General features: G+C 41.8%; 1 protein-coding gene across 1 annotated transcript in view; it reads right to left on the bottom strand.

Moving 5' to 3' along the window:
* TCEA1 (transcription elongation factor A1) overlaps positions 1-14,045 on the bottom strand; it is a 175,755-nt gene that overhangs the window by 88,947 nt on the left and 72,763 nt on the right. The window lies entirely within an intron of this gene.

Raw genomic sequence — 14,045 nt, forward strand, 5'->3', positions numbered from 1 at the left:
TCCTCTCCCCCGATCCTGGCTAGCGCGCCAGTCGTTGCTTCTGCTGCTGATGCCTACGTAGATGCAGCAGGAGCGACCGTCTCTTTCCGCTGCAAGCTAGGGGCAGTCAGCAGACTCTCTCCCCTTTCCTCGCCTCGTCTCCTTTGGCTGTAACGACGCGGGCGGACCCCGTCTGACCAGAGGGCAGTCGCGGTGTTAGCTGCGGTGGGTGCAGACCACCATTGCTTTATTCCGGTTTGGTAGCCCTGTAGTGTGAGAGATCTGATCTCGCCGTGAATTTGCTCCACATCCCGAGCCTCCCTCCTCCAAGACCGCAACCGGAGTTCACCTCGTCTCCTTTGGATGTAGCGACGCAGTCGGACCCCTTCTGGCTCGAAGGCGGTCGCGTTATTTGCGCGGAGTCATTTTTAGTCTTAGGTTTCTTCTTCTGGCAGGCTGGTAGGGAAGCTTGGTATAGTATATACAGAGCCAGCTTCCCACACCCGTATTTTATCAAAAAGACCTTACAAGTGTTCTATTTTGTCTTGGGAGTACATTGCCATACAGCAAGATTCATTGGAGTGTTGTGATACACTTAAGATAATTCTTTTGAGTAAATCTAATCATTGGAATATGTTGTATATCGAATCTTAACCAACCATATTAGATTGCACATGAAATAATTATCCACACAGAGAGATTTGTTAAACGCTTTGTCAGGGGTAGTAGGCGCTTTATATGCAGTTACAGCAAATATGCTGGAGAGAGACAAAAAGCATTGGCAAAGCCAATAGGTCTGGTCTATGCGAGAGATATAGGCTTTTCTTAAGTCTTTTACCCGATGTTGTACAGCACATGGCTGTGCAGCGTGGCTGAAAGAAAAGTTAGAAACAGAGCTCTATGACACGGTCAGCACTTTTTTCTAACTGTATTTTTAGCCACGCTGCATAGTGGTTGCTGCACAAAATGCCTGAAAGACATTGGCAAAGCTAGTATCTTCCGCACTGGAGAGGCATATTGGCAGGGCCAGTGATTGTTCTATCTGTATGTATCCGTGTATGTTGTGAGTGTTTCATGTTGAGTGTTTACATGGGCTCTCCCCACACAGTAGGGGACACCATTTTCTTAATGTCACACACCACTGTACTTACGGAAGAACGCTGCCATCTTTTGTGTAACCACTAGATGGCAGAGCACAGTAAGTATTCTACAGAATAAACAAGAACAATTTAAGTCAAAAGTAAGGAGGTAAGAACTGGTGACAAAACAAAAAAAAAACGTCGAATTCTCACTTCAAAAGACCGTGCAAAAAGCCGCTGGAGAAGTTTGAACCGTTCTAACTGTATTTACACTGCATATATTATTGTAGTGTATCTGTGTAAAGTACCATAAACTTGCACTTGTTAATCTCAAAAAGTTTCCACTTTAATTATTTTCCTAATCCGGTTTTCTTTAGATCTTCTGAATTCATGATACAATCTTCACCAATTACTATTAAGATAAATATACTAAATGATATAGCTCAATGTTCTTAAATGTGCATCTACAAGTTAACTTTTCCTGGGTGTATACATAGACATCGTTAATGCTTGTATTGTACATAATCATTACCGAAACGATTACATCCGGTTATTATATGATGAAATGTGCAATTTTCTCCTAAGAAATGTGCCCTTCTCAGAATTTTAAAGAAACCTACTATCTCACAAATAAATATTAAATATGGGTAAAAACTCTTGCAGTAAGTCTCCAAGGCATTCGAAGATAAGGACTCTGGGGCAGCGAGTCGCGGTGGGACAGCTTTCTTTTAATGCATATTTTATATAGCGCGAACTCGACCTGAAGGTATTGGAGGGCTTTAGATGAGCTCCGGTTACCTCACACAGGACACATTCAGGCACCGGAAGATTAAGCGATTTGCTCAGAATCACAGGATGTGGAAGCGACCCAGAGGCTTGAACCTTGGTTTCCAGCAGCAAAGTCGGCAATGTAGCCGTCAGACCACATCCTCTCCTACAGTTCTTGTAGTAAAGGGTGAGGATACGCTTCAGCCACGTGTCCCAGCCTTCTTTCTGAGTGAATGAATTTATCACTCCGGCTCCAGCTGCAGCCTGACTGTTATGGAATGCAAGACGAGATTAAGGTGGTAAAAATATTTATTAAAGTTATTAAGAATAAGGCACAGGCTTACAGAGAGGAACATGTCATGTACCGATAATGGAGTCCAGTAGAATAACCAACATTCCATGACATCACATAAATACTCAGCCAGTGTTTTGATGACATATCATGACGGTGGTGATTTGATAGGAGGGTGGAGGGGAAATGCAAATGTTCAGGTGTGGTACAGCAATAGAAATAGAAGAAACAATATATATACATACATATGAATAAAGGAAAAGAAGTTAATACAGAACGAAGTTCTCAAAATGTTTTGGTATTCTAACTATTCTTCCAAAGGATTAAATACTGCTTACGCATAGCAAATTTATGCCTGCCAACGATTAAATAAGGTTCATCTGAAAATTGTTTTTCCAAACGTTTTACTGCCTCCTGCTATTCATCCAGAGGTATATACGGTCCTGGTGGGCTGTCATATTCTGGTAGACTATCAAATATTTCTTGCCCTGCATTACCCAATAGACCAAACATTAAAGCATTTTTTCTTTCAGCACTGTATGCTTTGCCATCTATAGATACAAGGTAATTTTCAAAATCTCTCAACTAGCTCTTCCATCGCATTAGTGGCTTTCCAGGTTCATTCAAGAAGCGTGCTGGTACACAAATATTATTACTTTGTGCCATATTTATTTATTTTTAAGTTCTATATGAGTAGTAGTTTCAGTGTTTTAGTTTTTAAAAGATGATAAATTTTCTCTAATTTAAATGTATCGCCTTACTTTTAAATCTTACTTGCATGTCAATTAAGACTATCGTTTTCATCACGCGCGGTGCTTCTGACACAAACTACAGGCTTTCTAGGCAGTTTCCCTTGAAAATGCCTGTTTTCAAAATGGCCGCACCTTTTTTACGTTGTGCGTGCGTGTTACGTGTACAGCAAGTGCAGGGTTTCAACACAGGTTGCGTGCGCATGAGTCACAGAAGAGCTCGAGCCGGTGATGAAAAACAGTTGACCGTTATGCCTGCAACAGCCAAAACGGTAAACATTAACGATCTTCCTAGACTGTTAAAAGCGCTTGCGTTGGGCAATAATCTTGAGAATATTTGCCATAAATTACTTGTGTTTCTGTAGATAATATAGAAGTTTGCCTCCTCAATTTTTCTTCTGTAAATATATTTTCAGTATGCAACGATACATACAATAAAGTATGTTTAATTTTGTGGATTTGTCTGGGGATTGTCGTTCCTAGTAAATCGTCGCCAACTTGTTATGGAACGCAAGACGAGATGAAGGTGGTTAAGTACTTATTAAAGTTATTAAGAATAAGGCATACAGGTCCACAGGCTTACAGAGAGGAACAGGTCATGTACCAATAAGCGAGTCCAGTAAAATAACCAACATTCCATGACATCACAAATATTTAGCCAGTGTTCTATGATGACATATCATGACAGTGGTGATTTTATAAAAGAGTGGAGGGGTAATGCAAATGATCAGGTGTGGTACAGCAATAGAAGAAACAATATATACACATACATATGAATAAAAGTGAATGTACAACACTGACGGAGAGGTTTCTGCCTGGAAAGCAGCGTGGAGTCTGCAGTAATATTTGTAGCCAGCTTAAAGCAATACCAGGCTACTTCAGTCACCGTGAGACTCGCTCAGAAGGGCCAGAGAGCGGTAAGATGTGGAGTAGATTTTCAAAACCAAAGGTTCTGCGGTCACCGTGTGCGTACAAACAAGACAGCAGGGAGCCAGAACCAAGTCAACACAAGAGGAGAGGACTAGCAGCCTGTGCTCCCTGGCACTATGGCAGCTGCAGGTGGTATTTCACAGTAGAGTGAGCCCTTGGTCTACCAGTCACGCTTAGATAGTTTGTAGCCCTCGCCATCCGGTTGCAGCATAATGTGAAAACCTCACTTTAACACTGGGAACTCATTTTGTCCTAAGGCTATATAGTTTCCTCTACTTTGAATAGCCGCACAACTGTTTTAATGGAATAACCATTACACATAGTAAGGAGCACTACAACTCCCATCATTCCTTGTAGCACGTATGACGCCAGTGACGTCACAATGCGTGCGACTCGTGTAGTAGCCATTTGTCTAGAAGTCACGCTTAGATAGTTTATAGCCCTCGCCATACTGTTTTAATCTTTTAGATAACATATGCATTCATCCTGGTTTAGCATACTTTACTGAAGTGATTCTGCTAGAGTTGGTTTATGGGCGAGTTTGAGAGGCCTTGTATGATAGCAGACATTTATTTAAAAATCGCCCATTGCCTTGCAGATTCATTCAGGGTGCGACATCACTTGAAGGTCTAGTTCTTGTGTGGCGAGCGAGCCCAAATTATTAAATATTTTAAAGTCACAATGCATAAATAAAGTTTCCTCTACAACCGTGTCACTCCTTTACACCCCCCCAGCATACTCACTTGTGACCACTGGTATTAAGAAGCTTTCCCTGAGCGCGCAGAATTAATTTAAGTGCCTAAATAAAAAGACCTTAGTACCTGTGATTCCATCTGACTGATATTCGCAGTTAGACTGGGTAAATAGTTCTTCACATCGTTGTTTCTTCCAACAGATTCCGGTGACACCACCCCAGATCAACTTTTCAAAACAGTTACTGAACTGCACGAACCACCAACAGTGCTGGTTTCATTACCCTAGCGGGTAGGTTCACTCCTGAGAAACAGGATTATATCTATTGAAAAATATATTAGATTGAACAAGATAGGTTTCTTTGCAACATGCTAATTCACATGCAAGGCAGGTTGAAGTTTACCCTGAAAGGTTGACGCATCCTTGTTTGTGAGATCTTGTGCCACAGTCCTATGGTATGCTATAAGAACATACTCTATTAGAAGAATACACTTACAATTTAATTGATGCACGATTCTTAGGTGTCTCCTCTGTATATTTCCCTCCTGATGGCAACCCTTCTCTAAATAATGTGTATTGTGGGTTGAAAGATCAACTGACTACTACAGTGAACTGTTTTTTTTTAAAAACGGATCTAGAATCTCAACACTCCCAATGGGAGTGTTTACATGTGACTGATAAGGACATTTGGATGTAAATGCAAATACTTGCATTATGTATAGCACTTGCCCACTATTCATTCACTTTACCACTTTCACTGCACCATTACATTTTAGGAGCACCATGTTCCAAGATGGTTTCAGAAAATGGAGTTTAAAAAAAAAAAAAAAAAAAAAAAAAAAAGAAATTTTCATTGTGAAATAATAAATTTGTATCTCTCATTCCAAACCTTATTAGTGAAGGTTTTTTGGAACTATTGCCATGGAAGTGAAGGGCTTCACTTCCCCCAAAGGGACCACTTGTGCCTTTATTATTATTTATTGCCTGATCACAGCAGGCAAAGGGAGATATGCTAAATAAAAAAATAAAAAACCACAAAGACTTCGAGCAGACTGACCTTCCCGTGTCTAAGATTTCCTCGATTAAAACAGACTTCGAAAAAGGCCTACAGGAAGCCAAAAATTGATGTGCAAAACATTGGTGGTAGTGTCTTGTTATGAAGATTTTTTTGAGCACACGATCACCTGAGAAGGTATAGTGCTGTAAAGCAAGAGAGTCTGGTCAAATCTAGGGCCGAATGGGACTACTCGAAAAGCCAAGTCTTCAGCAGCTTGCGGAATTCAGGAAGTGGAGGAAGAAGGTTTTATATCTAGTAGTGGCAGGTCGTTCCATGCATAAGGAGCGATGTAGGCGAAGTCTCAACCGCCAGATGTTTTGGCAAAGGCTCGACAGCCAGGTGTTTTCCGCATATGTGGGACGTATTCAAGTAGTAGTCTGGATGAGCAGAGGTCTCTAGAAGGTTTGTGAAAGCAGATGTGATTGTTGAGTATGCTGGGCCAGTGTTAAGTAGTGCCTTGAAAGTGTTGAAGAGTTGAATTGTGCTTGTTTGTGTATCAGCCATGTAGAACAACTATAGAGGGACTAGGTAGGGGTGCCCGCTATTCCCTATGCTCTTTACACTGGCTGCAGATGCCTTTGCAGTGATTATTAGGAGGAAGCAAATGAGCAAGGGCATGATGCTGCCAAATGGGGAGCAAACAATCGCATTAAATGTGGATGATATGCTCCTGTTCTTTAGTAATGGTCCACAAGACCTCACAGACTCAATACATTATATGAAATAAGAAGGGAATTCAGCCTTTGCTCTAAATGGGAGGGTGGTTGGTGGGGGTTGGTGGGGCTTTGGAGTTTTTCTGGTTTCAACGAAGGTCATGTCGGATTGAGCAGGTGTACATACTGGCAAAGTAGCACCTTTCGCAATTTGGGAAATGGGCTATTACATTCGGAACAGAATATGCATGATAGCAAGCATGGGAACAGCAATCAGAACACCGAAGGGCAATATGCTGTTCCAGCAGACATTGCCACAATCTGTGATTGACTCTATAGCCCTGTTGTAGATAAAAACGCTTTCCAGGTTGCTTTATTTTGCGAACCTCCCAGTCTTGATTGGCCCGATGGTTTTGGAAACTGTGCAGCCTAATAAAAAGGCTATCTGAGATATGTTGGATGACAGGGTTAACCTAGCCACTATGAAGGTGCACACTGAGGAGGGTGGGCTGGGTGCACATGATTTTGAATTATATTATCCAGCAACCCCAATACAATGGCCCTCACGATAGTTAGAGAGATGCAATCTTTTGGAGACCGTGGAAATCTGGAGTCCTTAAGCTTAAGGATTGCTAATAACATTGGTACTAAATAAAGTGAATTACAACCCGTTACCTAGGTTGATGAGTGGCAATGAGATGCTGGCACAGATTTGTGTACAAAACCAGGAATGCACCACTATATGCACCCACAATTTTACGACCACAGTTAGTCATGACATTGGAGCAAGCATGCAGTTGGAAAGAGGCGGGGAGACTGTTCTAAAGAGGCTATTGTCCTTTGCGGACACAATGGTCGATATTGGGCTCTCAGCAAGGCAATTTCTAGTGTATGGGAGAATGACAGTAGTGTGAGCTTTGAGGCCCAGAATAGGGAAGAACCTCTTTCTCATGAAATATTGCAGTTACTCTTCACAATGGGGTGCCAAAGGTTGGTTAGTGTTATGGTTCTATAAATCACTAGATGCAATCCTTACATCAACACTGCAGGATCCACGGCACAAGTCGTAGGGAACTTTCGGATAAGGTATGAGTGAGGGCGTTGGAACACACTCAAGTGGTGTCCAGAAATGCGCGGTTAAAGTATACCCAAATGTAACTATTTATGCACTACCTACTTGACACCTAAACACTATAACAGGATATCAGCTATTGACACACAGAAATTCCCAAGATGTGACCTCCGTGATGCAGATTTCTTGCACATTGAGCTGATTTGAAGTTTAGGGACACCTTACAGGGCACCTGTGGTGGTCACATTGGCAACTGCTCTGGAGAGGGAGGTTGTGTTTACTTTGAAGAGATGCCTACTAGGATATTTTACCCCCAACAAAAGGAAGACGGCAAGCAATAGATTAATTGAGCTAGAACGTCTGTGGGTGAAGAGACATCTCCATGCACTGGAAAGCGGGACCTCTTCTTCCCCTTTTCCCCCCCAACCCCCACCCAACTAAAATGTCTTAAAACAGTAGTTTCCACAGCGAATTCTCTCCACAATAAATCAATTGATGCCCCCAACATAGAACTGCTGCTAAACCCTACATAAAAGTACGTTTCAGCCCAAGCTCCAATTAAATGGCCAGAGACATACCTAAAGAATTAAAATGTCATAGTTTACACAAATGTATGCCCTTAGTATTCATGCGAGACCAACTTGGAACATCTATAGTTTCCATAGTTTCTATTGCATATAGTGTTTGGGGGTACTTGTATATGGTATAACATTAAGAGATGGATAAAGTATCTATACCCAGGAGCATTACAGAAGGTTGTAAGACCATCTGCACGAGATATTGATTTTCTAATCAAGTACTGTATTTGTTCCTTCTTAAATTAGAGGAAGTATGTATACGATTTTAGAATTTCCAGTATTTATTTTCCAAGGTGCCATACATCATTTTTTTCTAATCATTTTTCCTTAGATATAAGAATTTAGCTTTTTGACATGTATTATCTTTAGAAATTGTACCTCAGCATATAGCTGAAAGCTATCTGAACATTAAGGCACTTGGCATTAGACCTAGCATTACTAGATCATCTGCATATAGCAGACATGATAATTTGACTCCGTTAATTTGTATTCTCCAAGGAGACTAGCGCTCCTTGTTTGCAACCAGCCAGAGGGACCTCTACGCTGCTTCCTGCTATTTCCAGGTCAGGAGCACCTTAAATCCACAGTCGGAGTCCAGCAGCGCAGGACGTGGGCAGGCCACGCTTGTTCTTGCCTGTCATTGGTAGGAAGAGGAAGGGCAGGGCCACCCCCCCCCCCCTTGGCTTTCCATCTCTGGGATCCTTTTGGACAACATCAACGCCACTCTAAGGTACTGTGTGTCTCTGCATCCATAATCGACAAGACTGGCTTTTGCACTATTATACTTCGCCCTACGGTAATCGTCAGGCTGAAGTGGGACCCACAAGAAATCCAAGTCATCCTCTAGTCCACCTTATGTCACATCCTTGAGTTTACTTAGCCCTCTGAACTATTAATTGGCTGCAGTCAGCGCAAGGAACGTTGGTTGTGCCCTGGTTTGTGACAAGACATTATCTGGTCTATTCGTGTGGTTGGGCCAGAGATCCTTACAGCTTTGCCCCAAAGTCAATTGCAACTTAGGTTTTGGTTAATATATGGGGAAAAGAAAATCTGTTGACTGTGGGGCGGGGAGGCACAAATAAAACCCAATAAAGCTAAGCAGGCCCGTAAGAATGCTGGAAGCAACTGTGTATTAGAGCGCATTGACAACCTACTGGTCGAGAGCGAAGAAATTCTTGTTCCGTCTGAGCCAGCTACCTGCCATAACTTAACAGGACTTACATCTACAAAAACACATTCCCTCAATGTTTAGCAAACCCACCACACGCAGTAGCAAATAGACTCACCCTGTGCCAATTGCTACTGATAATGAGCTAGAGAATATAGTTCCACTCATAGCCTATCCAGCCCAAGGCCCCCCTGAAACTGACGTCACCCTTAACAACAGATTTTCACCTCTTCAGAACTTGAGCTGCGATCAAGAGGGGAGGGAGGATTTAGAGATTTCAGAGGGAGCTAGAGGGGGGAGGGAAAAAGTGTTAGGTGGGGGGGTGCGTGTGCGTAAGAGCTGAAGATAGAGGTATTACCGCTACAGGCCTGCATCACAATGGTGTTACATGCTGTACATACAAGGTGCTGCTTCTTGACAAGGATTTCAGGGTCCATAGTGTGATAACAAGGAGCCCTTACTGACCAAAAGTCTAGGAGGACCTTCCTGGTATAACTAATCCGTCCCAACTGATCAGCAGTGCCACAAATAAAGTGATGGCGTACCTTCATGCTGCGCTTCCTTAAGCCCTTACAGATCATGACCCACACAATTTTAACAAATCTATAAATTGGGGAAGAAGATTAAGAATATCCCAGAAGCAGGCAGTGAGAAACTTCCATTATTCATGAGGAAAAAGCATAGAAGATTCTAAATACTGGATGAAAGGAAGATGTGTCAAAATTGCATCTTGTGGCCCCCAGCAATATACTACCAATCTGAACAGATGAGAGGAGATTACGTTTTGGGCGAGTCTGAAAGACTTGATGATAGTCAATTTAGCTAATAGGTGTTACATCCAGCAATAAAGCAAGAAACAAGAGTTGACAATTTGAGAGGCTCGTGCAAAGGGTCTTGGACAAGTAACACCATTCTTCAGACTCAAGACAAGAGGATATTATTAGGGGCTAGAAAAAGGAGTGTGGTGCTTCTAGGATGCACAGAGGAAGTTGGGTCTGACCCATCTGTAGACCAACTGCAAATTGCTGTGCATAATCCCAAAGGAGCCCTATGCTCATAATTCTAGATAAAAGCCTTAAAGTACTACTTAGATGGCACCCAACACTAGTGTTTCTCTATGGTATTGATGGTTCCAAACCAGAGACTGTTTGGCGGGGCTGAGGTAAAAAAAAAAAAAAAGATAATTACATGCACTGGGAACCAGACATTCTGATGAACTTATGAGGGTAAGGTTTTGGGTGACACTAACACTCCCAGTTCCAGCAAGTACATTATCGGTATGGAAGCCAGGGATACATACGGTGGCAGCGCCTAGAAGAGCTCATCATATTACTGACCGGTAATCCTTAACAAATGGGGCAGCCCCAAAGTGCCCGACTACCTTTGGTACTGTACAGTACTGTATTTTCTGCTAATGAAAATATGAATTGCAAGGATTGGATCCAAAGTTCAGTAAAAAGTGAGACCACCTCCACACCCCAAGAACTACCGCCCCCTCATGCACCTATTTCCCCTTTCACAAAAGACCTTCAACAACAAATCCAAGGATGCTGCAGGGTCTGCAAGTCCTAACATACGAGGTCTAGTAGTATTTCAGAATTCAGTCAGTCAAGCGTATCCATTACACTGGTTTGAATTGGGCGTATGATAGTCACCATGTTCTTCTGATTTAACCCTTGAGTAATATTGCCAGTTTGATGGTGTGATGCAACGGTGTTGTGGCCAACAAGGGTGGGATTGTGGGGTGCACTTTGTGGTTCATAAGAAATAAAAAAAAGACATTTAAAAAAAAGACACATTGGACTCTACCAACAGCAGAATGTGAAACAGGATGGAAAGTGTGACATTTCAATATTCCAGTTTGAAGTTCTAGCTTATATTAACAGTTTGCTAAGGTGCAAAAAAAGTACATATAAAATACCTGGGGGGTGGGGAATTTAGTACTGTTCAGACCCTTTCTAGTTACAACATTAGGTCTCCTTGAATACAACTGAACGTTTTCAAAAGAAAAGCAAAGTATATGTTACCGCCCAAAAGTAAAAGTTACATTTGTGAACATCTACTTTTTTGAAAATACCACTAGACTTTGTATGGCTGGGGTGGCTTTCGCTTAAAAATTCCTTTCTTGTTAATATATTTCAAGGAAAGGGCATCTATTAACAAATGTACCTCTCCAACACTGGTGTTATCAATAAATGTGCAGGCATTCAAAAGGTCCCCAGCTAAGTACAGAATATTAATAGAAGAGGTTACAAAAACCAAAATACACAAACCGATCTATCGTTACTTCTTTCATAGATAATTTTCAGTTACATTGAAAAGTAAAAGCACACACATATTTCATATTCTCAAAGCATCACTTAATACAAATAAAACAAACAGGTAGCTAAGCTATTTAGTGAACAGCTTGACTGTTAGATACTGTTTGCTCAGAGAAGTTTTCCTCTGCTACAATGAAACTTCCTCTCCCCCATACTCTCGAGTTACTAACAGTCACCTTGCAATTGTGGCCTTCTAGTGGATCTATTAGTGAATCTAATTTGGACAAAAGTAAGACAACATCTGGACTGTTCCAAACTGGCCTGGTCTCTTAATTAGGCCTGGTTCCTGCACCTGTTTAATCAGGTCATTGAGGTAACTGCTAATTGTTTTTTACTTCTCAAAATGCAAAAGAAGATCATTCCCCTGCTTCTGGACCCAGCATGCAAGACAATCCTTTAAACCCTGACCGCCTCAAGGCTTGATTACAGCAACTGCCTATCCACAATATCTGATCTACTACCTTCAGGTGGTGCAAAAAGCAGCAGCCAGGCTGGTACTGAATCTCTCACACACCTCTTCAGCCACATTTAGGTATACAGATGCTAACTGGCTACCCATCAAGAGGCACTCCATTTCAAATCTTTAGGTTTGGTTCATGGAAGGATTTACACCAGTTGCATCTATCTTCAGCTTAAAATTAGAAACCCCCTCCCCCAGGTCTGCTTTCTCCACTCTCTAGCCAGGTGTGCATACCCTGTATCAAGCTGAGTGAAAGGGAATGTCACTACTTTTTTTTTTTCTTAGCCACTGAAATTTTCCTGTGTCCATTTGTAAACCTGAAGCCTAACCATATTCAGGAAGAAACTTAAAAACAGTTATTCAAGTAACAGCTTCCTACAGATGTCCTTGTTGCTCAATACCAGGGTGCCCCATGGGGTATCTGTCACACTCTACAAATTCATAACATAAATATCACTGGTTCGATCATGGATGAGATATGAAACTTAACCAGGCAAAAACTACATAACCGATCCTCTCCAATCTTACCACCAGTTTCTACATGTATGGATGTTCACTCTGAAACACAGTCACCTGTCTCGAAATAGTTACAACGCTGAATTTTAAACTGGACATAGAATGACATATTAAAGTACTGGCTAGATGAACAAACCTAAAGTTGAGAATCAGACACTTCCTGTTTTAAAGTGGACCTGATGACAACTACTCATACAGTGATCGCTCACTGAATGCAGGAGTGCTCTTTTTATTGGATTTCCTAAGACAACATCCCTCTTCCTAAGACCATTCTATACTTTGCTGCTCAACCGAGCTCCGATACCAGAAAATATGTCCATTGCTCACCAGTGGTGTGTGTGACCTGAAACAGCTACTCCTAGATTCCCACACAGTCTACAAGAAAGCCTCTGTCATATACAATACAGTACATCTGGGCACTTTTGAGACTGTACACCACACCTACAAAATATTGTACTGTTTGGATGGCACCTCTGTCCCACTGACATACTTTAGTCAGTTAGTAAACATTGTAGTATACTCGAAGAGTCCAGAAGGCCAACAAATTCACCATGTGGCACACTGACAGAACAACAGTGGCCATAAGGCCAGAGGACTTGGCCTCATGGCTATGGCGGTCAAACTCCAGTCTGGGGCACTGGCTTAGAGTCTCTGCAATGACGCTGAACATCCTGTGATTCTGGGCAAATCACTTAATCTTCCCGTGCCTAACAAAAATGAATGTGTTCTCGTGTAATGCAACTGGTGCCATGTAAAGCGCTACGATACCAGATTTGGGTCAAGTTTGCGCTATATAAAACTCTGGGGGGAAAAAAGGTCCAATTTTAAAGTAAATTCAACTCTATGCCTACAAGCTACAAAGAGGTTTAGGGTTGTATCTTAGCCCTGATAGGTGCCAGCTCTTTCTCATCTTCTTGAATGATACTTTTGCAGACCATTTCACTTGCCTGTAAATAAAAAGACCTCTTCTTTGAAGATATAGAGCTGGCTGAACTTTCAGAGTTCACCATCGTCATGCTAAATTGGAGTTTCTACCCCTAACCACCCTAGAGTAAGCCATCCCTTCTAGTCTCCGCCACCTCCACTCCAAAAAGCCATAACACTAAGGGAGTAACTAGCTATTCACCTGGAGTGCAACAGTATTTGTGGCCTAGAAAGCAAGCGGTAAAATATTTCAGTCAAGTGGGATACTGTTTGGCAACAGACTGTCACAATACCACAAGAAAAAGCTTTCCTCTGCATCCAGTCATTTCTTTAAAAAAAAAAGAAAAAGTCCCGAAAGAACGAACAAAAAAAGGAATGTCTTCTCAGTCTTGTGTCCTGCTCTATAAAAGCATAGCACTCAATACAAGACATTTGACATTCAAAAAGGTATGAACCCATGTCCCCCATCTTATGGACCAGGGAACAAAAAAATCCCAGAATAACTAGGATATTCAATGTTAATTGCAGATCAGTAGGGAGGCCCAGGTATTGGTATCCAATAGCAAATTAATTTCCCTTGGTCCTGCTCAGAAGTGATAACGGTTATACAGATTTAAATTAAGGTAGATAACAGAAAGAACCGCCTCACTGATTTGAGGGTACATAGTTGAAAATCAGGGTACAGGGCTGGCAACTGCACAGTTTCAGAGGTCAGGGCAGTCGGAATTAAAATGGAGGGTTTCACGATTTGGTGGTTGATAAATCACCATTATGCCAGTTTTTCTACATTTGTGCTTTAGCAAATT

This window comes from Triturus cristatus, chromosome 5_1 (genome assembly GCF_964204655.1).
Source record: "Triturus cristatus chromosome 5_1, aTriCri1.1, whole genome shotgun sequence".
NCBI classification, from domain to species: Eukaryota; Metazoa; Chordata; class Amphibia; order Caudata; family Salamandridae; genus Triturus; species Triturus cristatus.